The following is a 25168-nucleotide window of genomic DNA, read 5'->3' as shown; positions in this document are numbered from 1 at the left end:
TCTTTTGATTTCGCACCAGCTCAACTAGATGGGAATGGTCTGGTAGTGGTGCCTGCTGAAACTATTGACAACTCGATGGTTCTGCTGAGGAAGTTCAGAGAACTATGTGATCTGCCGTCTAACAGAATACTCGAGAGGACGAGATTCTTTGCCCATATGCAACAGGCTGATGAGCCTGTGGAACGATTCATCAGTGATCTGAGACATATCAGCTCTCGTTGCAGATTTGGTGAGTTGACAATGAGCTAGTACGTGATAAAATTGTGGGAGGAATGAACGACAGCAAGTTAAGAGCCGAATTGCTGCGGAACACTGATCTGACTGGAGCAAACTATTCATGCTTGTCGGATGGCTGAGACTGTAGCACCACTTGCTGGCTTTGATAGTGGTAACCCTAATCAACAAGTGTGAATCTGGCTAGTTATTCTCCACAAAGATTTCTCAATGCGTCCCGCAAAGATCAGAACGTGCCTGCCACAAGGTGCTCTAACTGTACCTATTTCCACCCCAGGAGGTGCCAGTTTTGTGTAGCCCATGGGAAAGTATGTCATAAGTGCAAGAAACTCAACCACTTTGCTAATTGTTGTCGATCTAGTGGGAGTATAGCTTCAAGGACGAAGCTGCACCTGATTCAACAAGACCCGTCCGATTCTGATTCCCATGAACAGGATGAATCTTCCCACGGGAACGACTCTGATAACTCAGACACTGAGTCTACCGTACTTTCCCTAAACCTGCGCACCTCAAACGTAGTAACTGATCCTGCAGTGACCATGATAATCAATAACAAACCTCTGATCGCCAAAGTCGATACCGGCGCCAGGGTAAACGTCATGTCACTCAAAGCGTTTAACAAGATAAGAACCACTGAGCTCAAGAAAAAAGACTTCTCCACTTTACATGCTTACGGAGGGGAAATTCTTCACCCGTTGGGTAAAGCTGATGTGAAATGTACCATCAATGAGCAGACAAAGAACTTACTTTTTTACATTGTCCAGCCAAGCTCGGAAACCCTGCTAGGCATCAATGCCTACCATGATTTAGGTCTGGTTTATTTTGGGCGTGTTGTCCACAAACTCTGTTTGACGGAAGGACCAGCACAACAGATGCTATCCAACTACAAGGACTTGTTTGACGACAAACTCGGAAAGCTAGCAACAATATACAAAATCTCTGTTGACCATACAGTCACCCCGATTATTCGTGCACCTCACCGTGTCCCCCCACGGCATGCGAGAGAAAGTACACGATGAACTAAAACGTATGGTCTCTATCGGAGTCATTGCAGAGGTCAGCGAACCCTCCGATTGGATCTCCACCATGGTCGTCACACCAAGAAAGACAAGAAAGAATTACGCATCTGCATCAATCCTAAAGATGAACACGGCAATTAAACGCCAACACTACCCGATGAGAACCACTGAAGATGTAGCGGCACAGATCGGTAACGCAACTATCTTCACAGTTTTCGATGCTAAGAACTCATTTTGGCAAATCCCGTTAGATCGTGCGTCATCTGCACTAACAACTTTCGCCACCCCGTGCGGCCATTACCGATTTCTAAGAATGCCTTTTGGTATTAACTCTGCCAGCGAAGTCTTCCAGCTTGCAATGGAACAGCTGTTCGCCAAATTTCCTTGCACCATCATTGTTGACGACATCCTCGTATACGGCCGAGACAAAACCGAACACGATGCCAACCTACGAAGGGTGTTGAACCATGCCAGAGACATTAATTTAAAACTCAAAATGCAAGTTCAGAGTTCCAGAAGTCACCTACATCGGTCACCTATTCACCAGCAACGGGTTAAAACCTGGCCCATTGAAGAATGCAGCAATTAACGAGCTGCCAGTACCAACTGACGTCACCAGCCTACAACGATTTTTGGGTATACGACTTGGGCAAATTCATCCCTAATCTTAGTGAATTGTCAGCCCCACTACGTCAACTGACCCACAAAGACAACACCTGGTCCTGGTACCCATCACATCAACGATCCTTTAAGACTTTAAAATTACAGCTCGCCAGTGCACCAACCCTGGCATATTTCAACATCAATCTGCCTGTAACACTCACCTGCGATGCATCCCAGTACAGAATAGGCGCTGCATGTCTGCAAACTTCTTTCAACGGTGACGTAATGCCCGTGTCCTATGCATCGCGCACCCTAACTGATACTGAACAACGGTACGCACAGATAGAGAAAGAACTGCTTGCCGTGGTTTTCGCCTGTTCCAAATTCAAAGACTTTATTTTTGGCAAAACCTTCACGGTGGAGACTGATCATCAACCACTTGTCACCAACCTGAGCAAACCGATTCATGCTGCCCCAGCCAGGCTCCAACGCATGATGATGATGCTGCTACAACGGTTAGATTTTCGCATCATCTACAAAAATGGTAAAGATATGCACATCGCAGACACTCTATCTAGAGCTCCACGTACCACCAGCGAACAACACCCATTTGAACAGGACGAATTCTCCGTTCCAACCGACCGCTTGCGCTGCCTCGCCGAACACACCGCCGCAGACAAAACCTCCCAACTGCGGACTTCCATCATCAAAGGCGGGTGGCCAAACAAACAATCTAACACTCCTGCTGAATTACGACCTTCCTTCCTGGTGCGTGACGAACTAGTACTACAGGATGGAGTGATTGTTAAAGGTCACAAGACGGTCATACCCTCATCCCTGTGAAATGAGTACTATGAGGAGATCCACGGTGGTCATCCAGGCGTGGAGGCTACCTTACAGCGTGCGAAAGAAATGATTTATTGGCCCGGAATGACCAAGTACATTCGGGAGAAAATAGAATCATGCACGATCTGTAACAGACAGGCACCGCACCAGCAAAAACAAACCCTGCTGTCTCAACCGGCTCCCCTTCTACCCTGGTCATCGGTGGCTGCCGATATCTTTGACTGGCATGGGAAGCACTATCTCGTGTTAGTGGACTCGTACTCTAACTGTTTTGAAATTGACTTTCTGCCAAACATCTCCTCAGAGATAGTCATCCAAAAGCTCAGGATCCATTTCGCTGCACATGGAATTCCAGCTTGTCTCCAGTGACAACGGGACCCAGTTCACCAGTCAAAAGTTCAAAGACTTTGCAAAGTGGTGGAACTTTCGACATGTCACCAGCAGCCTAGAATATCCACAGTCCAATGGACTTGCCGAGCGTGCTGTTCGGAGTGCCAAACAACTCATGGAGCGCTCCTACCTAGCTAAATCTGATGTTTACCTGGATCTGTTGAACCTGCAAAATATTGCTAGAGATGACATTCTAGGTTCTCCAGCCCAGCGCCTGATGTCCCGCCGAACGCGACCTCCGTTGCCCGTCGCCCAACATCAACTAAAACCTAAAGTTGTCACCCCCGCTTTAGTACAAGAACGCGTACAGTCTAAACGTGATGCGCAGAAGCGAAGTTACTACAAGACCAGCAAACCACTTATGCCTCTCATTCAAGCCCAAGTGGTCCGACTACAAACAGACAAAGGACATACCAAACTGGGGTACATTTATGGTCCCTCAAAGGAACCACGTTCCTACCTGTTCGATGTCAGCGGCACCATCTATAGACGCAACCGTCAACACCTCCTTCCTGTGAAGGAACAGGTTCCTGCGCTCCAGGGTCCTGATGTCCCACCGCTCCACTTTAAAGTGATTGCAGTTCCAGCCGTTCCAGCTTCTGCCGCCGCCAGCCCCATCCACTCCCCACGGCGGTCTGCCCCCATGTCCCCCTTTGTATCTGGTTCTCCGGTTCCCCCGCGACGGTCTTTGATGGGTTCCCCTACGGTGTCCCCCCATAGTCTGTCGGACTCACTGAACCACACCCTCAACTTTTCGGAGGAAAAGTTTGATGAGGCAGCTCCATACCGTACGAGGACCGGGCGGGTTAGTAAGCCATCTGATTACGTTTAACCCCATTATTATTAGATGTGGCGATTTGCATTTAACATTTTATTTACTCGTTGCAGTAGTAATGCTTTATGTTTTTCATTTATAGAAGAGATGTAGATTGGCTATTGCATGTTAGCCGATTAGAATGCTTAGTAATTATAACTCCGCCTAATTATAACATTCATAGTGTAAAGACTCGCCCACTGCCTGCCAGTAACTGTAGCAGTGTGAACGCGTAATGACCTGCTTGCAAGATCATGACCTGAATAATAAAGATGCTTGTGTTTCAACCTGTGTGCATTTGAGCTCTTTGCACCAGTGTTCTGAAAGAAGTACCCGTAGAGATTGTGGAAGCATTAGTAATTGTCAAGTCAAACTGAAATGCAAGAAACTTGCGAGCAGAGAAATGCTACAATTGAAATCACGAGACAGTGATTAAAGTGGGCGGAACCCCAGCCTGCCGAGTTCTGCCTGGGGGTCAAAAGGGCACAGAGCACCAGAAGCCAGTGAAGGAGAGACAAGAAACTTGCGAGCAGAGAACTTGAACAGTAAATCAAAAAGACTGTCCGAAAAGACTGCCGCGAGAGCCAGAAAAGGCAAGCAGGACTGATTTTTCTACAGACCCGATTGGCAGCCGGTAAGGACTGAACTCTAAATGGACTGAGTAGAAGACTGCAGCCCCAGAGACTCTGTTTAACCATTTAAAAGCTGAGAAACTTGTCTGGCTAACGTGTTGATATTGGTGGTGTTTGTTAACCAAGATGACAGGGTGATGAAATGTTTGTTGCCTATGTAAAGTGCATATGTTAAGGGCTAATGTAAGCTAATTTCTAATACTTATATGCTATGTGTGGTGTTAGTTTAAATAATTGCACTTTAAAAAATATGATAAAATGTGTTAAAAAACAGTAAAGATTCATATGACACCAGCTAAAAAATTGGTAACAGTAGTGGGCATTATTTGTATTTTTCATTTAATGAAATGTGAAAATTATTTAAAAAACAAAATGGCTGCTATGAGTTGGAATGTAAATACATGTAATTTTCTGTTATTTATATTTGGTTACAGTAATGTGTATATTTTTTGCCTTTGTGTCTAAAGGTTTTTCACCTGATAAAGACCAAAACTGATAAAAGCTAATCTGCCAAAATAAAAGAAGGAGAAAATAAAAGGTGGAAAAGAAGTGTTTGGTCTGAGTGAATCCAGTTCATCATTTCGGGGTAGATAAATCAAATCCCTTTCAAGCGGGGAAACTGCAAAAACATTAGAAGACTTGACAGTGAAAAACCGCTGTGACCAGGAGATCTGGAAACAGTAGAAGACTTAACAGTGAAAAGCCGGGCGGGGGCAGGATATCTGGAAACCTGGAAAAAAGACAGTTAAGTCAAGATAAATCATGGCTGATGAAGTTACTGGAAAGTCAGCTGAGCAGCTCAAGCTGAAGAGGACAACAGCAAAACGGGCATTCTCTCGCCTTGTTAACAGCATCATTAGGAACCATGAAGAAATGTCTGAAGAGGAGCTCAGGAACAATTTCAACAAACTCATGCAGGAGGCCGAAAAAGTCATGGAAGCCAATGACAATGTGGAGGCTGGACTCATTGCAGAGCTGGAGGCGGAGCTGGACGCAGATGAAGAAACTGTGTTAACTGAACAGCAAAATGCCGACCTGGCAAAGACTGCAAAGGAGTGTGAGTCGAAACTAAAAGAGGTCAAAGGGCTCATCCAGGACACTCTATGGGCAAACTTTGGAAATGTTGAGTTATCCACCTCACTACAGACAGCAGATGGTGCATGTGAACTTGCTGCTGCCACCGCACCATCAAATAGCAACCAAGAAGCATACGAATTCATGCTTAACCACCTGCAGAAACTGGTACAGACTGCAAAGGAGACGTACAGTCGGTGGAAACGTTGGGTCCCTCTGGATGAGCAAGAGAGCTCCCAGAAACACCTAAGAACACTCGAGCTTCTCGTCCCCAAGCTGGTTTCCAGGAAGGCTGACTTCATACAGGCAAGAATAAAGAAGAACGCTGAAGGATTAGCACAAGCGGCGAATGCTTTCAATTATCCTTCACCAGCCATCAGACTGAGGCCCACGGCCCTTCCTAAGTTTACTGGAAACAAGCGTGACTTTTATAGATGGAGGAAGGATTGGGAAGCACTGCAAAAGCAAGGTGAACCCACTGGATCAAATGAGGTGAAGAAGGTTCAATTGCTGGACAGTCTGGAGGACAAAATTACAAGAGACCTCCGCCTCACAAGTTATAACACTGCAGATGATATCTTTCGTGTCCTAGAGAACCGGTTTGGAAATCAAACAGCTATTGCTATTGAGATAGTGGAGGAGCTTCAGAGAATCCCACCTGTCAGAGGACATCAGCCACGTAAAATAGTGGAATTAATTCAAGCTGTGGAAAAGGCGCTTAATGACTTGAGCGATCTCGGAGACACAGGCGCCATTAAAAATCCACTGATGACAAAATCAATTGAAACAAAGCTTCCAGAAACCCTTAAGAAGGAATGGCTGGTTTATGTAGCTGACAAGAGGAATGGTGTGGCACCAGAGAAACGGTTTGACAGTCTCTTGTCATTTCTCAAAGAGCAGGAGAGCATATACGAACAGCTCGAGCAACTGAGGGACGAGGAGCCGAGTAGAAAGGAAACTCGGACTGAACCAAGACATGCCAGAACCAAGTCTACCAAGTCAGAAAATGACCACACAAGTTGTGTAGTCTGTGGTGACATAAAGCATAAAAGGAAGCTGTACTTCTGCAAGCAGTTTCGAGGGCTAAAGCTGACAGAGAAAAGAGCTGCAGTAAAGAAGTTGGGAGCATGCAAAAAGTGTCTTGAAGTTAATGATGATGGTTCATACTGCAAACCTGCATATCTGTGTAAAAATCAAATCTGCAAGGATGAACAGATTCCTGAGCATCATTTTTATCTGTGCCCCAATTATGAGATGAGGAAAAGCAGTGTGGATCAGAGAAGGAGTAAATTTGGTCCAGAGGAAGATAAAAGCAAGAAGAAATATACAGTGGACCAAGAGGAGTTTTTCAGCAAACTTCCACCAGAGTTGGCAAAACAATGCCGAGATGTGATCTCCAACACTGCATCAAGAGCCTTCAACACTGCAAAGCATCAGCCAAGCCTCCTAAAGGAAGGTGGACTGCAAGAGCATCCAGTGATTATGATGCTTTTGGAGGTCATAGCAAATGCTGGACAAAAGGTTGGGACATTAATTGACTTGGCTTCAGATACCAACTACATAACTCACAAGGCTGCGAGTAGACTGAACCTTAGGAGTGAAGACATCACGCTTATCGTCCATGGAGTTGGGGGGATGAAGGTCCACGTAGAGACAATGCGCTACCTTCTAAAGATCCGAGTGAAGACTCCCAAGGGCACACTCAAGTCGCACCAGTTAGTTTGTTATGGGTTGGACAGCATCGCAGATGTTCACAAACATGTGACACCACAGCAGCTGCAAAAGTTCTTTCCAGACGTCCCACTTGAGGAACTTGTGAGACCAAAAGAGATACATTTGCTCATAAGCCATAGAGAAGGTCAGCTAGCGCCTCAGAGGATTAGAACTGTTGGAGATCTCATTCTGTGGGATGGACCACTGGGAAAGACTGTTGGAGGTTGTCATCCTGAGCTGTTTGAGAAGCTTACCATGTCAGCCCACATGTCCAAAACACACTTCGCAAGATCAATGAGAGCAGCTGCTTTAAAGTATGAGGAGCTCACTGCCCCAGTCCCCGAGGAACTTTCACCAAACGGACAGGTCGCCGTCAAAGTTCAGAAGTCACGCACATCAACCGCCAATCGAGACTTCTTGGATTGGTGGAAGTGGGATAGCATTGGAGCAGCATGCGAGCCAAAATGCGGGGGTTGCCGCTGTGGAAACTGCCAGCCAGGCGGAAAAGAAATGACTCTTGCTGAAGAGAGAGAGCTCGAAGTGGTAAGGGAAGGCCTCACCTACGTAACAGGAGACCGTCACAGTAAAGACCCACATTGGCATGCTAGCTATCCTTGGTTGGAAGACCCAGCTTCTCTACCAAATAATAAAAGGACAGTGGAAGCCACATTTCTCAGGACGGAGAGGCAGCTATCCAGGGAACCTGAATGGAAAAGTGCCTACACAGCTCAGGTGCACGACATGGTGGACCGAAAGGCTGCAATCAAATTGTTCGAAGACATGATTGCAAACTGGAAGGGACCAGTGTGGTATGTGAGTCACCTTATTGCTCCAAACCCCCACTCTGTCACAACCCCAGTGAGACTAGTGTGGAACAGCAGCCAAAAGTGCAATGGTGTCAGCTTAAATGATTTGCTGATGAAAGGTCCAGACGTCCTCAACCAAATTCGCGCCGTCCTCCTCAGATTCAGAGGCGGAATCTATGCTGCTCTGGGAGACATAAAGAAGATGTATAACTCAGTCTGGTTGGAGGACCGTGAAGTACACTTACACAGATTCCTCTGGCGAGATTCCGAGGACGAGGAGCTGGGAGAGTATGCTATCACAAGAGTGAACATCGGAGACAAACCTGCGGGGTGCATTGCACAGTTGGCAATGGGTGAGACTGCTAATCTTCCTTCTTTTACCCACCTCAAGGATGAGCAGCAAGTACTCCAGAAAGACAGCTATGTTGACGACATCCTCACATCTCACAACAGCCTCGACCAGTTGAGAATCATCACAGCAAATGTGGAACGAATCCTAAAAGCTGGTGGGTTTGAGCTCAAGCCTTGGGTTCTGTCTGGCCAAAGTGGGAGGAAGGAGGACAATGATGCTTTAAAGAAAAGCAAAACAAAAAGCATGATCCTACCAAACCAAATGCATGGTGATGATAACAAGGCACTTGGTCTGGGCTACATTGTTGAAGAGGACATGCTCCACGTTATGGTGGGAATCAATTTCTCCAAGAGAAAGAAAAAGATGCGGCTTGGTCAAAGCCTTCTACAAGAGCAAATCAAACCTCAGACGCCAAATCCCCTAACAAGAAGAGAGCTTCTCAGCCAGGTAGCAGGGCTATATGACCCCATCGGCATAGTGGCTCCTGTTAAGCAAAAGGGAGCGATTCTAGTACGCAGAGCTTTCCAAGAAGCAAAAGAGGGAAGCTGTTCGGTCAGAGACACATGGGACATGGCACTCTCAGATGGACTCAGGGAGGATGCAATTAAGCTCTTTGAAGAGTACGAACAACTTGGAAAAGTCAAGTTCGTCAGGGCACTGACTCCCTCTTGCTCCGCAACTGAACCCTTGGGAATCACCTTTTCTGACAGAAGTGAGCACACCTACGGGGCAGTGATGTACGTGAGATGGGATTCAGACCATGGCCCAATTGTCAGACTTGTGGAATCCAAGGCCAAGTTAACTCCCTTGGACCACAGAGGAGACGCTGTTAAAGCAGAGATGTGTGGAGCAGTGTTCGCCTCACGTTTAAAGAAGTATTTGAGCTACACAGTCAAATTCAAGTGGAGAAGTGGTATCATCTTGTGGAAAGCCCTAAACAATCCAAAGTGGGAGGCCATCTCTTTGACAGGAGTCATTACAGTAAGAGAACGAGAAAATGCTCTAAAAGACATTTTTTGTGCTGCGCAATTGGGCACAACTTTCCCAAGCACCACAACAGATCGACTGGTAGCCTATAAAGACCAAGATTCTGGGCTGATGGTTTGTGGTGGCAGAGTGCAGAGCTTTGAAGAGGATAAAGTTGCTGTTCCCATCCTACCCGTTGATGCCTGGGTGTCCATGCTGCTAGCTCGGGAGGCTCACAGGGAGAGTCATGACGGAGTGGCTGGGACCTTGCTTAAAATGAGAAAAAAGGCTTGGGTCATAAAAGGAAGGAGAATTGCTCAAAAAGTTGTTGATCACTGCATAATCTGCAAGAAAGCAAAAGCAAAGAAATGTCAACAAGTAATGAGTGATCTGCCGCCTGAAAGAACTGAACCTGCTGCTCCTTTTGAGTTTACAACAGTAGACCTCTTTGGACCCTACCACGTACACGATGACGTCAAGAAGAGGGTAAAACTCAAAGTCTGGGGTGTTGTCTTACTTCCAGTAGAAGAACAAGACAAAAATGCATCAGGTGACTAAGTTCAAACCCCCATTCAAAGTTTGACTTTAAAGCGTCGATCTCCCAAGTGGTTCCATTGGAAGATCGAGTGGGTGGTGTCAAGTCAAACTGAAATGCAAGAAACTTGCGAGCAGAGAAATGCTACAATTGAAATCACGAGACAGTGATTAAAGTGGGCGGAACCCCAGCCTGCCGAGTTCTGCCTGGGGGTCAAAAGGGCACAGAGCACCAGAAGCCAGTGAAGGAGAGACAAGAAACTTGCGAGCAGAGAACTTGAACAGTAAATCAAAAAGACTGTCCGAAAAGACTGCCGCGAGAGCCAGAAAAGGCAAGCAGGACTGATTTTTCTACAGACCCGATTGGCAGCCGGTAAGGACTGAACTCTAAATGGACTGAGTCGAAGACTGCAGCCCCAGAGACTCTGTTTAACCATTTAAAAGCTGAGAAACTTGTCTGGCTAACGTGTTGATATTGGTGGTGTTTGTTAACCAAGATGACAGGGTGATGAAATGTTTGTTGCCTATGTAAAGTGCATATGTTAAGGGCTAATGTAAGCTAATTTCTAATACATATGCTATGTGTGGTGTTAGTTTAAATAATTGCACTTTAAAAAATATGATAAAATGTGTTAAAAAACAGTAAAGATTCATATGACACCAGCTAAAAAATTGGTAACAGTAGTGGGCATTATTTGTATTTTTCATTTAATGAAATGTGAAAATTATTTAAAAAACAAAATGGCTGCTATGAGTTGGAATGTAAATACATGTAATTTTCTGTTATTTATATTTGGTTACAGTAATGTGTATATTTTTTGCCTTTGTGTCTAAAGGTTTTTCACCTGATAAAGACCAAAACTGATAAAAACTAATCTGCCAAAATAAAAGAAGGAGAAAATAAAAGGTGGAAAAGAAGTGTTTGGTCTGAGTGAATCCAGTTCATCATTTCGGGGTAGATAAATCAAATCCCTTTCAAGCGGGGAAACTGCAAAAACATTAGAAGACTTGACAGTAATAAACTTTCAACAATCACTCGGGTCAAGAATAGTTTCAGAGGATTGGAAAATCACAAATCTAACTCCACTGTTTAAGAAGGGAGAGAGGCAAAAGAAAGGAAATTATAGGCAGGTTAGTCTGACATCAGTGGTCGATAACATTTTAGAGTCCATTATTTGAGTGTCAGTGGATTTTGTTTACTTAGATTTTCAGAAGGCCTTTGATAAGGTGCCGCAGGTGAGGCTGTTAAACAAAATAGGACCCCATGGTATTAAAGGCAAGATACTAGCATGGATAGGAGATTGGCTGACTGGCAAAACGGCAGAGTGAGAATAAAGGGGACCTTTTCTGGTTGACTGCCAGTGACTAGTGGTGTTCCGCAGCGGTCAGTGTTGTGTCTGCTATTTTTCATGTTGTATGTTAATGATCTGGATGATGGAATTGATGACTTTGTAGCCAAGTTTGCAGATGATAAGAAGATAGGTGGAGGGGCAGGTGGTGTTGTGGAAGCTGGGAGTCTGCAGAAGGATTTGGAGAGTGGGCAAAGAAGTGGCAAATGGAATACAGCGTAGCAAAGTGTGCGGTCACACACTTTAGTAAAATAAATAAAGGTGTAGACTATTTTCTAAATTCGGGGGAGGATTCAGAAAGGGGGGTGCAAAGGGACTTGGGAGTGCTGGTATAAGATTCCCAAAAGATTAATTTGCAGGTTGAGTCAGTAGCATGGAAGGCCAATACAATGTTAGCATTCATTTCAAGAGGACAAGAATATAAAACTAATGCTCTGGTCAGGCCACATTTGGAATATTGTGAGCAGTTTTGAGCCCCATATCCAAGGAATAATGCGTTGACATTGGAGATGGTCCAGAGGATGTCTACAATAATTATCCTGGAAAAGATTAGGTTAATTTATGAGGAGCGTTTGATGGCTCTGGGCCTGAACTCGATGGAGCTTAGAAGGATGAGGGGGATCTCATTGAAACCTACCAAATAATGAAAGGCCTAGGTAAAGTGGATGTGGAGAAGATGTTTCCAATTGAGTCATAGAGTTATCCAAAAGGAAACTGGCCCTTTGGCCCATCTTGCTCATACCGATCAAGGTGCCTCATCTACACCTACCTGCTTTTGGCCCATATCCCTCTTAAACCTTTTCTATCCATGTACCTGTCCAAATGTCATTTAAATGTTCTTATAGTTTCTGCCTCAACTATCTCTTCTGGCAACTCATTCCATATACCCACGACTCTCTGTGTGGAAAAGGTTGCCCCTCAGGTTCCTATTAAATCTTTCCCCTTGGACCACACTCATGCCAACCTTTTTGCCCATCTGTATTTATCACATTTGCCCACATTAGTTCCAATTATTTTTTGCGTTAGCGAGTTCCACATATCAACCACTCTCTGCATAAAAAATGTTCTCCTCAAATTCTCTTTATTGTTCTTTACTCTCATCTTAAATATTCCCTTTTGTTACTCCTTCCATGGAAAAAAGATTCCGACCATTTATCTACCTGTGCTTCGTATAATTTTACTGCAATAATAGCGCCTCATTTGTTCCAATTGATCTATATCCTTCTATAGCCTTAGACAACCTTTCTCACTATGCACAACACTATCAATTTTCATGTATCATCCGTAATCTTACTGATCATTCCACCTACATTCAGATGCAAGTCATTAAGATATATCGCATACAACAAAGGTCCCAGCACCAATCCCTGCAGTACACCATTGGTTATAGACATCCAATTAGAAAAGCTACCTTTCATCCCCACCTTGTTTCTCTTATCACCAAGCCAAATTTGGATCCAATCAGCTAGTTCACCTTGGACCTTAACTGCCTTAATTTTCTGGACTATCCTAACTTGCAAGACCTTCTAAAGTGTCTGACTAACGTCCATACAGATATCTACCTCTTTGCAATCACCAATCTTCTTAGTTCCCTCTTCAGATAACTCAATGAAACTGTAGGAGCCATTTAGCTTAGAAAATTTATTATAATCATGTCTGGTTACCTTTAATTTTTATCTGTCTGTAATTATATGGGTGGGATTTATACATAGATTTATACCACTAGGGGCGCCGCATTGATGGCAGCCTCTGCCTATAGTCTGTTTTTCTATCTTTTTTTAATTTTTAGTCTGTTTTAAAAGTGTGCTTTGGAGGTTTCTTTAGTTTTTCTATGTGGGGGAGGGGGGAGTGGGGTAGGGGAAGGGGGAAACCGTTTCCCAGTCACTTACTGGCGAGGATGCGACTATTCTCCGAGTCGCGTCCTCACCCCCTCCTCGCAGCCTACCAACTGGATTGGCGCAGCATTTCCTGCCGGGGACCGGCCAAAGCTTCAGCGGCGGCAGCGCAGCACTGGATTCACCGCGGAGCGGACGATGTCTACCTGGATCGCCGTTTGAATCACTGGAGTGCTGGGCCTGCTGCTTCAACATCGCGGAGCTGGGGTTTGAAGAGCTCCCAACGCGGGCGGCGCTGACCAAGCGGAGTCCTGGGACCTTTTGCCGAGGGCGCCAGCGTGAATCTCCGCCCAGCACGGCCTGTGGACTTTGGGAGCCGTGGACTCCGGTAGGAAGTGGCCGATTCGGATGTCCAAGCCGTTGAGGTGGTTCTCCCGTTCCGACGTCGGAGTTCCATCATCCCGGCAAGAGGGCCGCCCTTAGTGGCGACTGCGAGGAGTTCGGGAGCCCCCCGACCATGGGTGAACAACAGAGGACAACAGAGGATGATGACTGTATGTTGGAGCCTTTCCTCACAGTGGGAAACTTTGATTCCGCTGTGTGGGGATGTCTGTGTTAAAGACTATCGTGTTCTGTGCTCTTTATTATTCCTATGGCTGTATGGTGACCACACATTTCACTGTACCAATTAGTACATGTGACAAATAAATGTATCTTGTATCTTGTAGTTTGGGGCGTGCTCGTGGCTAGGATTCTGGCGCAGACTCCCAGATAGTTTAGTTTAGTTCGATGAAGATCATGGGGAAGATATAGTTTTCAATCATGATTACGAATATGATTGAAACGTATATATGGTGGAAGACGATGTACTAATACAAGAAGAAGTTTTTATGAGTGATTTGACTGTTTTGTACTACTACAATAAAGAAAGTATTAATCAAGAGACTATTTCTGGAATATTCATCTTTCAACAGCTTTGAATGTCTCGTGGAGAGCTCGTGGAATGCGTAAGATTAGCAAATTAGTAACTATCAGCCAATTAGTAACTATCGGGGGCTAAAACCTTGAGCGGTCGTGAAGACTGTCACTACATTAAAGTCGAAAACTTGGCTTACTACCAGGAGGTGGTATTTAGAACTGGTTCCCTAAAAGTGGAACTGAAGAACTGGTTCCATAGAGGCTAAATCTCTGAAGAGGCTAAATTTCTGCCAGAGATTATAGCTTGACCTGGATTAGAACCTACCTGCCAGGAGGTTAAAAGACACGTTTGGACGCCTGGATCATCGGAAGAAAGAAGACTTCATTGACCGAGTGAGAGCCGCGAGTAAGAATCACCGATTGATATACCAGGGAAATATCTGAAGCTTATATTTAAAAAACCCATAACAAGTCCTGCAAAGGTCTCTGACAAAGTACCTTGCCTGAAAAATGCAATCAAAATATGTTTTCAGAAGCTGGATATAAAGAAGCTCTAAAAAAAGCCAGTTGTGACCTTGGAAGGCTGGGCTTTAATTGAAACTGAGAGGATTTGTTTCAAGATAAGGATTTGAGAGGATTCCTTTCAAGATAAGCTAGCTTTGCACTTGGAAAATAATTAGTTGTTTTCGAATAACTGCTAGATTGTTTTGGAGAAGACCTGCAAAATAATTAGATTATTTTTGAACAGTGTACCATGTGCTAATTGCCAGCTCTAAAAGGGAATACGCCACATGGTGGCCAGCCAAGGATATGCAGCCATGGAATTTTCGACTGGTAAGCCAGGCGAAGAAGAGCCACAAGGAGAAGCTGTTGAGCCAGAATTGGCAAGAGCAGGCAAGCGAGTAGTCAAGCGCACTGAAAAGCCCAAGTTACATTTCAGGACAAATGCCAGAAAGAGAGAAACAAATTATGGAAGCAGATTGTTCAATCAATTGTATTCCAGAAGAAACTAATGGAATCAGATGAGAACGTGAAGATAGTAGAGTCTCATCTGGAGCAACTATTTAGCTTCAGCAGAGAGGTTGGAGAAAAGCAAAAAACACTGACACAAAAACACAGCTGCCTCAGGAAGAACTTGGAAGTCAAACCCGAGGGTTCCAAGAAAGAATGGAGATTTTTGATGATTTTATGGAAGATGCAGAGATGGGAAGATGAAGTTGATCAAAGGACCACGTGTGCTATAGCAGGCGATGCTATGCAACAAGGTACCCAAATTGGAGAAGAAATTAGACTGCAGGATAGTATCTCAAATGTTTCAACAAGAAGATCAAGACCAAAATCTGGTTCCGTAGCCAGTTCATCCACAAGAGTCTCTGTTCGTATGGAAGCTGAACTAACTATGGCTACTCTTTCAGTACAAGCCGCCGCCTTGGTGAAAAAGCATGAGATGAAACACAGGAAGAACAATTGGAACAGACAAAGAGAGAGGCTGAGGCACGAAAGCATCCCGGAAGTTCCTTAATAGGAAAAGGAGTGGCTAAGCTGGAAACAGCTGGCAAATCAAATCTACAGCCAGAGGGTATCTGGTCTCGCGACTCACCACTAGCAATGACAGGGTGGATGGGCAATAAAACTTAATCTAAGCAACCGGATGCTAACCGAAGCAACAAATTTATGGCCCTCCTGATGAGGCTGGTAACAAACCACCAATTCAGTATCCTTTTCAGAGGCCTGTTATACAGGCTCAAGCTGGCCAACATGGGCAGGTGCCTGCCTATCAATCATTTGCACCCAGGCAGGGACAAAGAACTAGCCATGGCACTCGTGACAAAAATTACCCAGACCAGCACTCCTCTCAGAAGCCTGTTTACCGCTCCTCTGGGTCCAATGAGGGATTTAAACAAGAAATCTGTTAATTGATGAGGAATCAAATGAAAATTCTTGAGCTCATGTCTCAACAAAATATCCTTTCCACCTTACCTTCAAAGGAAATTCCTACATATGACGGTGATCCTTTGCATTATGAAACTTTCATAAAACAGTTCCAAAAAGGTGTGGAAATGAAAACGACTAATCCGAGAGATCCTTTAAACTTTCTTGAACAATACACAGGCGTACGCAGCCTTTTGGTTAGTTGACTTTTAGGCGTCTCGCCCTTTCGGTTAGTTTACATTTAGGCGTCCCACCCTTTCGGTTAGTTGGCGTTTCGGCTTCGTTTCCATTCGGTTATTTGGTGTTTCTACTTCGTTTCCATTCGGTTATTTGGCTTCCACTTCTTTGCTTTGGCTTCTCGTCCGTCGGCGCCACGTTTGCACATGATTATGAACTACTCAGTAAAGATGATAGAAGGACACTATTGTCTAGACTTACCTTTTAAACAAGAAGGTGTTAAGGGCCTGTCCCACTTACGTGACCTTTACAGGCGACTGTCGGCTCCCATCATATGTCGCCAAAATTTTCAGCATGTTGAAAATTCAGCGGCGACCAGAAAGACGCGACGACTCTTTGGAGACCTCTCATGACCATAGGAGCCCTCTCACGACCATACAGGCAAACCCTGGCGACATGTCGCGGGTGACCTCTCACGACCATAGGAGACCTCTCACGACCTTACAGCCTGTATGGTCATGAGAGGTCTCCAAAGAGTCGTAGCGTCTTTCTGGTCACCGCGGAATTTTCAACGTCGGCAAACTATGATGGGTGCTGGCAGTCGCCTGTAAAGGTCGCATAAGTGGGACAGGCCCTTTAGTCTGTCAAATAATCATCGCATTGCAGAGCAATGCACCCAAAATCTGAAACGCAAGTTTGGCAAGAATACAAAATTTCATGATGAATATACATCTTTCCTAAAGGACATGATTGACAATGATTATGCCGAAATAGTAACTACAGATCAGCTAAATAGAGGTATATTCCGCACCACGGGGTGTATCACTCGAAGAAAGGGACCTTGAGGGTGGTCTTTGACAGTGCTGCAGTCTTCAAAGGAACATCACTGAACTGTCAACTACTGCAAGGTCCACACCTTATCAACTCACTCATTGGAGTTCTCATTAAATTCAGAAAAGAACCTATTGCTTTGATGGCTGATATTAAAGCAATGTTTCATCATGTCCAAGTATCAGAAAAACATGTTGACTATTTGCGATTCCTATGGTAGCCTGATGGGGATGCACAGCAGGACCTCGTTGAATACTGGATGAAGGTGCATCTCTTTGGAGCAGTGTCATCACCAAGTTGTGCAAACTTTGCATTAAGGAAGACCGCCGAGGACCGCCGAATACAGCTCACTTTCCAGAAGAAGTGACAAACACAATAAAGAACAACTTCTATGTGGATGATTGTTTAAAATCCATGTCGACAGAGCAGGAAGCAATTCAAATGGTAAAACACCTGACTTCCCTCTGCAATAAGGGAGGATTCATGCTATCAAAGTGGATCAGCAACAGCTGTGCTGTATTTTACTTCGGAGTCACGTGAGTGACTACGTGAAGACCCCGCCAGCACGCTTGCGCGACATAGCGTCACACGCAGTGCGACATAGCGTCACACGCAGTGCAACAGCGACGGGCGGGGGTAGAGCGCTCCCGCGGCAAAATTCAAACGGACCTACAAGGTAAGGAAAATTGAAGTTGTATTCTTCCCCTTGCTGTGCTTTATGTTACAGCACGTTGGACAAGGGGAAGAAAAAACGGACCTGGACCGCAGGCTGCCGCAGGGAACCAGGTAGTTCCCGGCAGCCGACAACCATAGACGTCCAGCGGCTACAGGACCGCAGGCTGCGGGGAACAAGGTAGGTCCCGGCAGCCGTCAACCACGGGTTACCAGCGGCTCCAGGACCGCAGGCTGCTGGGAACCAGGTAGGTCCCGGCAGCCAACAACCACGGACGTCCAGCGGCTCCAGGACCGCAGGCTGCGGGGAACCAGGTAGGTCCCGGCAGCCAACAACCACGGACGCCCAGCGGCTCCAGGACCGCAGGCTGCGGGGAACCAGGTAGGTCCCGGCAGCCATCAACCACGGACGCCCAGCGGCTCCAGGACCGCAGGCTGCGGGGAACTAGGGAAAGTTCCGGCAGCCGACAGCCATGGTCAAACAGCGGCTCCAGGACCGCAGGCTGCGGGGAACTAGGGAAAGTTCCGGCAGCCCACAGCCATGGGCAAACAGCGGTTCCAGGACCGCAGGCTGTGAGGAACTAGGAAGGTTCCGGCAGCCGACAGCCGTGTATGACCGGCGCAGGCTGAGCCCAGCACCGCGAGCTGTATATCTGGAAACAACACAGGCAGCCAGGCAGGAGTCGGTCCGGCCGATAGACTCAGGGAGTCCGGCCAGGAGGACGCACTGCCCAAGGGCAGTGAAAGTGACCGTTGGCGTGGTTACTAAGGTCCACTTACCGACTCCAAGTTGAATCCAGCACCATGAGTCGTACAGCTCAAAGCAGTGCCGCAGGCTGGAGGCAAAGCCCAGCAGGATTCAGCCCGGCCGATCATACTCATCTGAGTCCGGCTGAAGGGGCGTGCTGCCCGAGTGCAGCAGAGGTCCGCCCATGAAGAAAACGGCAGTGTGCAGGGGGTGCAGAATCCTAAGGAGCTACTGGGAGTGATCACCAAAATTACGGATCAACGAAAAGCACCATTACAGACCAAGCTGGCGGCCAACATCGACTACCTGTACTTCCATCTTCTGCAGGAACAGGCAACGAAATTACACAGAAGTATAGGCCTCCTGTGAACTTTACTTCGTTAAAAAATGCCTGCAGCAAACAATGCGATCTGGGGGTACAGTGGGACTGGCACAAAAACCCAGGAGATCAAACTACAGAAGATTTCAAAACTTCTGACAGCAGGCATATCATTGGTTGCTCGCCCAGACGATGGTACAGAGATGACAGCAGGATTGACATTGCTCCGCAATACCCACTATGAGATCAATTGCTTGCGAGAGCACAGTAAACCTGCACTAAACCCCAAATTTGCAAGGTTGTGCGAAATAGCTGCAACACAACCAGGGGGGAAACTTGTTTAAACAAGTAAAAAAGCTCGACGAAGAGATTAAAGCCGTCGGGCTCATAACAGCGTCATCAGCAACGACAGCACCCCTATGCATCCACCAGCAGGTATTTACACCAGGACGCTGGTGAAAGCATGAGAGCCGCGCAGCACCACAAAGGTCCTTTTTAGGCCAAGGCCCAGAGCGACCCTCATGGAAAACGTGCCAACACCGCACTCCGGCGCCTCGTCCACAGAAGAGGCAGAAATTGAATAAAGGGACGTACCACTGGCAACCAGGTAGGTAGGTGGATCTGGTTCCTTCCAGAACACAAAGGTGTACGACCTATACTAACAGGGGGAATATTACACTTGTTTTGGGAGACATGGAGGGATCATTGTCGATACCTAAAATTTAACTGGATGGGGCAACTATGGCAGTGTATAGCGTTGCCTAATGGTCTAACTTCAGCCACAAGACTTTTCACCAAGATATTAAAACGGGCCTTGGCAATATTAGAAACAAAAACATATTGTCATGGCATATCTTGATGATATATCAATTGTGGGGGAAAAACCCTGGATCTAGCTAAATCAGCAGTTTTAGCTACCAAACATTGGGTGAAACTCTGGGGTCATCTCCATCCAGATAAATCTAAGTTGACGGCATCCACAACTGGACTTTCTGGGATTTACAATTAACGTTATCCATATGTCTGTAACATTGCCAAAGAGTAAAGCAGACTTGGTGGAAGCCTACAACAAAATTAATTACTAAAAACACTAGTGTTGGGTGCGTTTTATGGGCTAAAAGCCTACTGCTAACAATGCACCATCTGCATGTCCACCTACGAATTGATAATATCACAGTGGTGGCATATATTAATCATATGGGAGAAAAGATCGATATCAATCTGGCCAATATATTTGGCTATGGTGTGCTAACATACATATTTGGCTATCAGCAAACTTACCTACCAGGTAAGCTCAATACTGAGGCACACACCAGGTCATGAATATTCAATGACAGCACCGAATGGCTGTTGGACCACAAAAAAGTTGCTGATATAACCAAAAGAGGGACACCAGATATCAATCCATTTGCATCTAGACCCAATCACCAGTTACCAACATATGCCGCTTGTGAACCACACTTGGGGCAGCAGCAATGGACGTTACTCACTGAATGGGGAATAATTGTTTACAATGTTTTTCCCTCCTGCCTCATCAGTCGGATCCTAAGCAAAAACACATATGGAGTCAACATCAAGTGTCTTGAAAGTACCTGATTGGCCTACACAGCCATGGATCCCTGTGGTCTCGGACATAGTCTCTAAACCATAGTCCACCATGCTAGATCCGGGCTGGCGGACAGGACCATGAGCATGATCACGGCGGCCTATCAAGAATCAACAAGGACTGGTGTAGCGTATAATACAGCTTCAACCACCAACGCCCTGGGAATTCCCATCCAGCCTTCATGTAGATGAAGGACTGAGCTGCAGTACTATAATTATGCAGGAGTGCCCTGTCAGCTTGCTGGTGGCAGGCGCCACGACAACTCTCCATGGGATCTCACCCTCTAGTTGCCAAACTTATGAGGATTATTTTTAACACCAACCCTCCCAGATCTGGGACGTCAGTGTTGTACTAACATTGCTAGGGGCACCAGCAATGTCCCTGTCCCTGGGGGGGGGGGGGGGGGGGGGCTGACATTTAAACACAGTATGCTTATAGTACTGGTCTCAGCTCTAGGGGTCCAGTTTCTAGATAAACTGAGACTGGGATAAATGATGGCATCTCCAGAAAAGATAACCGCATATTAGAGCTTGTTAAACAAGATAGACAAGGAACATCAGGACAAAATTTGGAATTCCAGATATACCCAACTATGTGTAATGACACACCTTCTATTATACCTTAAAACTACTAAAACTTAAGAGGAAGTAAATTAGCACTATGGGCAGCCATAAACAGCCTAATGGCCGGGTATCAGCACTAACCATCGCTAGATGACTCAGACAGGCTTGGGAGCTGCTGGGGTGGATACTGACATCTTAAGTTTCTATCCACAAGGGCAACAGCAACACTGGCAGCTAGAGACAAGGAAGTGCCTATGGACCATATCCTGGCAATAGCAGGATGGTCTAGAGAAAGACCTTCCAATTCTTTATAATAAGCCAATAACCAAACCTGCGGTATTGCAGAATCAAGTTTGAATTCTGTAATATATTTAGCCCTAGGGAGGATTATTTTGTTCAAATAAATTGTTATTGCCTGAATTGGATGCATGTCTGAATACAATAACATACTTCCTCCCTTGGATGACTTCGGCAGTGAGTGAAGCATGGACTGTTCCACGGCTTGAAATCAGAGCTTTAAAATCTTCACGTAGTCACTCGCGTGATTCCGAAGTAAAATAGTAAGATTAAACGAGAACTTACCAGTTTGTAATTTGATCTTTATTTTATGAAGAGTTACGATGAGGGATTACGTGCTCTCCGCTCCCGCCCTCTATTATAAAGGTCAACTGGTATATTAGTTCTTCTTATCTTACTATGTTTATTTCAATTACTATTACTGTGATTCCACACCGCTGCTTTGAAGAATGTCGCACACGCGTGCTGGCGGGATCTTCACGTAATCCCTCATCGTAACTCCTCATAAAATAAAGATCAAACTTCAAACTGGTAAGTTCTCATTTAATCTTACTATTGGAAACCATTCCATCAGACAACAGAGCCAAGGAGACCAGGGAATTGGATTCGGACAAAGACAATCTAGCAATGGAAAGAGCACTGGGACTGCACTGGTGTGTCGAATCAGATGCGTTCAAATACAGAATCTCTTATGTAAGGAGAGCTACTAATGTTTCACAGTGGAAATATGTTAACACAAAGGAAAATCCTGCGGAAAACGCTTTTAGAGGATTAACAGCATGAATCCATCTCTTAAGCAATAAAAGATGGATTAATGGACCAGAGTTTCTCTGTAAGCCAGACAGAGAATGGCCAAAGCTTGAGCTGGGATTTGACCGGAAATGATCTGCAAATGATCCGGAAATTAAAAATATCACAGTGAACGTTATTACTAAAGATTCATCAAACACAACAAATGACTTAATTACCCACTTTTCATCATGGAAGTTGGTGACTGTGGTGGCTAGAACAAAAGTTATTGCTGTTTGCTCGAAAAAGGAAAGAGATTGCTGAAGGTATCTTTGAAGAACTGGAGGAAAAGATTGAAAGGAAGATGCACATTTTTAAGACTTCGTACCACGTTCTGATGATCTTCTCAAAGCAGAAAACGCAATTATTTCTTTCTGTCAAAGACAGAAATACAAAGAAGAAATATTAATGTTAGAAGCTGGAGTACATGGCATCAAAAGAGACAGACAATTGTACAAACTTGATCCAATATTGGAAGGACTTCTGAGAGTGGGTGGTCATCTGAATAGACTAGCAATGCCTGAAGAGGCCAAGCATCCTATTATTCTCTTGAAGGACTTTCACATATCAACATTATTGTTACGACATATCCATGAACTAATCGGACATGGAGGAAGAAATTATATGCTGTCCCATCTTCGTAAGAAATATTGGATTATCAAAGCCAACTCTGCTGCAAAAAAGATAATAAAAAACTGTACTGTGTGTAGTCGACAGCGTGGAAGAGTTGGAGAACAGAAAATGGCAGACTTACCTCTGGAGAGGATTCTACCTGATAAGCCTCTATTTACAGATGTGGGGGTAGATTATTTCGGTCCTATTGAGGTTAAGAGAGGACAATGCCCTATAAAAAGGTATGGTGATTGAAACGTATATATGCTGGAAGATGTCCTTATACACGAAGACGTTTTTATGAGTGATTTTACTGTTTTGTACTACTACAATAAAGAAACTATTTATCAAGAGACTTTCTGGAATATTCATCTTCCAACGGTTTTGAATGTCTGTACAGAGCTCGTGAAATGCGTAAGATGACTTTCTGAACCTTGAGAGGTCGTAAAGACTCACCACAGAAACAGTATTTCCCTAGCACAAAGTCATGCTGATAATTCTTAATCAGCTTCTGGCTTTCCAAATATATAAAATCTTAGCACTGTTTCCAATAATTTTGCTACCACAGATGTAAGGTTCTCTGGCCTGCAATTATCTTGCTTAATGTATGGAAGGTATACATGGGGCAGGGGGCGGAAATCCCGGGTAGGACAGAGGGGGCACGTTTTTTGTAATCCGGATTTTAAAACTCCGTGAAAAAAAAGCTGTTAAAAAACTCCCCTTTCCGCGAGACAGTGGGGGTGGGACTGATGATCGAGGGCGCTGATTGGACGAGAGAGACCTCGGTCAGCAGGCAGTGGGGGGGGGCATGATGATTCAGCGCGATGATTGGAGGAGGGAGGTGTCGGTCAGAGGCGGACTTGCAAGAGAACGGCAGAGAGTGCCGACGATCTTATACTCATGGAAGTCTACTTTACATGGATGATCACCATGATAAGAAAATCTCAAATTTAGATAGCCAAATATTTGAAATATTTGAAAAATAAAGAAACACTGGAAACAATCAGTCAGGCAGAGTTCCAGGTGCATGAACTTGCATCCGAACTGGGAAAGAGAGAGGTTGAGAGACAGCAGGAGATTGCAGGCATGGTTAAAATAAAGGTGATAGCTATGATAGGTTGCAGATAAATAAGTTAACATGGCAGTTAGAATCAGTTTATGCTTCTTTACCTATTGTATGTGCTACAGGATTGTGGGGCAGGCCAGATTATACTTATGTAAGGAGAAAAATTAGGCCAAAAAATGGTGATGAATGACAGGTGGAAATGGCCAGTTCTGATAGAAACAAGAGGAAAGAGTGAGTTACTGAAGTTGGAGAATTTGATGTTGAGTCCAGAAGACTACAACATGCCCAGACAGAAGATAAGCTCATGATGTATATCAATGATTTAGATGAGGCAATTGAAGGATTTGTGGCCAAGTTTGTAGATGATACGAAGATAGGTGGAGGTGTAATAATAATAATACTAATAATAATAAATACTTTAAAAGACCAATAATTAACAATGAATAAAATGCAAAACGCATCCCCCTACAGCCTAGCGGCCTGTATTATAAAATCTAATGGCTGCAGGGGTGAAGGACCTCCTGAACCGCTCCGTTCTACAGCGCAGGGAGTGGAGTCGGTTGTTCTTCCGGGTGCTCTTTTGACTCTCCAGAATTACATGGAGGGGATGCCCGGGGTTTTCTAGGATGACCTGCACCTTGTGCCTCATATGCCTCTCAAGCACATCCATCCCAGAGTCCACTCTCTCCTCCAGCACTGAGCTAGCCCGTTTTATCAGTTTGTCCAGGTTCTTGCTGTTTTTCGCACTGATGCTGTTGCCCCAGCAGACGACAGTGTAAAAAATGACACTTGCAACCACAGTATTGTAAAACATTTACAGCATATCATTACGCACATTGAAGGATTTGAGCCTTCTGAGGAAAAAGAGTCTGCTCTGGCCTTTTTTGTAGAGGGCGTCAGAGTTGACAGACCAGTCCAGTTTGTTATCAAGGTGCACTCCAAGATATTTATATGTCTGCACCACCTCAATGTCAGCCCCTGCAGCATTGATCGGCTGAAGGGGGAGCTTGGACCTGCCAAAGTTAACCACCATCTCTTTAGTCTTGGTTGTATTCAGGATGAGACAGTTCTCTTTACTCCAGGCACTGAAGGCACTGGTCAAGTCCCTGTATTCCTCCTCATGCCCGTTCCTTACACATGCCACAATCATGGTGTCATCTGAATATTTCTGTATGTGGCATGTGTCAGACTTATAATTGAAGTCTGCGGTATACAGGGTGAAGAGGAACAGGGCCAGAACCGTTCCCTGTGGGGCTCCAACATTGCACATCACTGTCCCGGAAACACAGTCCCACAGACCCAAACTGTGGTCGACCCGTCAGGTAGTTGTATATCCAGGAGATAAAGATAGAGTCCACCCCGATCTTCTTATGCTTGTCTTTCAGAATCAGGGGTTGGATGGTGTTGAACCCACATGTGGAGGTGTAGAATCTACTAAATCCCACGACCGAAAGTAAAGAACAAGCGACAT

General features: G+C 45.2%; 1 protein-coding gene across 1 annotated transcript in view; it reads right to left on the bottom strand.

Moving 5' to 3' along the window:
• LOC116973727 (dynein heavy chain 8, axonemal-like) overlaps nucleotides 1-25168 on the bottom strand; it is a 622328-nt gene that overhangs the window by 387578 nt on the left and 209582 nt on the right.

Source organism: Amblyraja radiata, chromosome 5 (genome assembly GCF_010909765.2).
Source record: "Amblyraja radiata isolate CabotCenter1 chromosome 5, sAmbRad1.1.pri, whole genome shotgun sequence".
Lineage (NCBI taxonomy): Eukaryota > Metazoa > Chordata > Chondrichthyes > Rajiformes > Rajidae > Amblyraja > Amblyraja radiata.
Note: the sequence above shows the minus strand (reverse complement) of the source record. Positions and strands in the feature narration are given on the sequence as shown.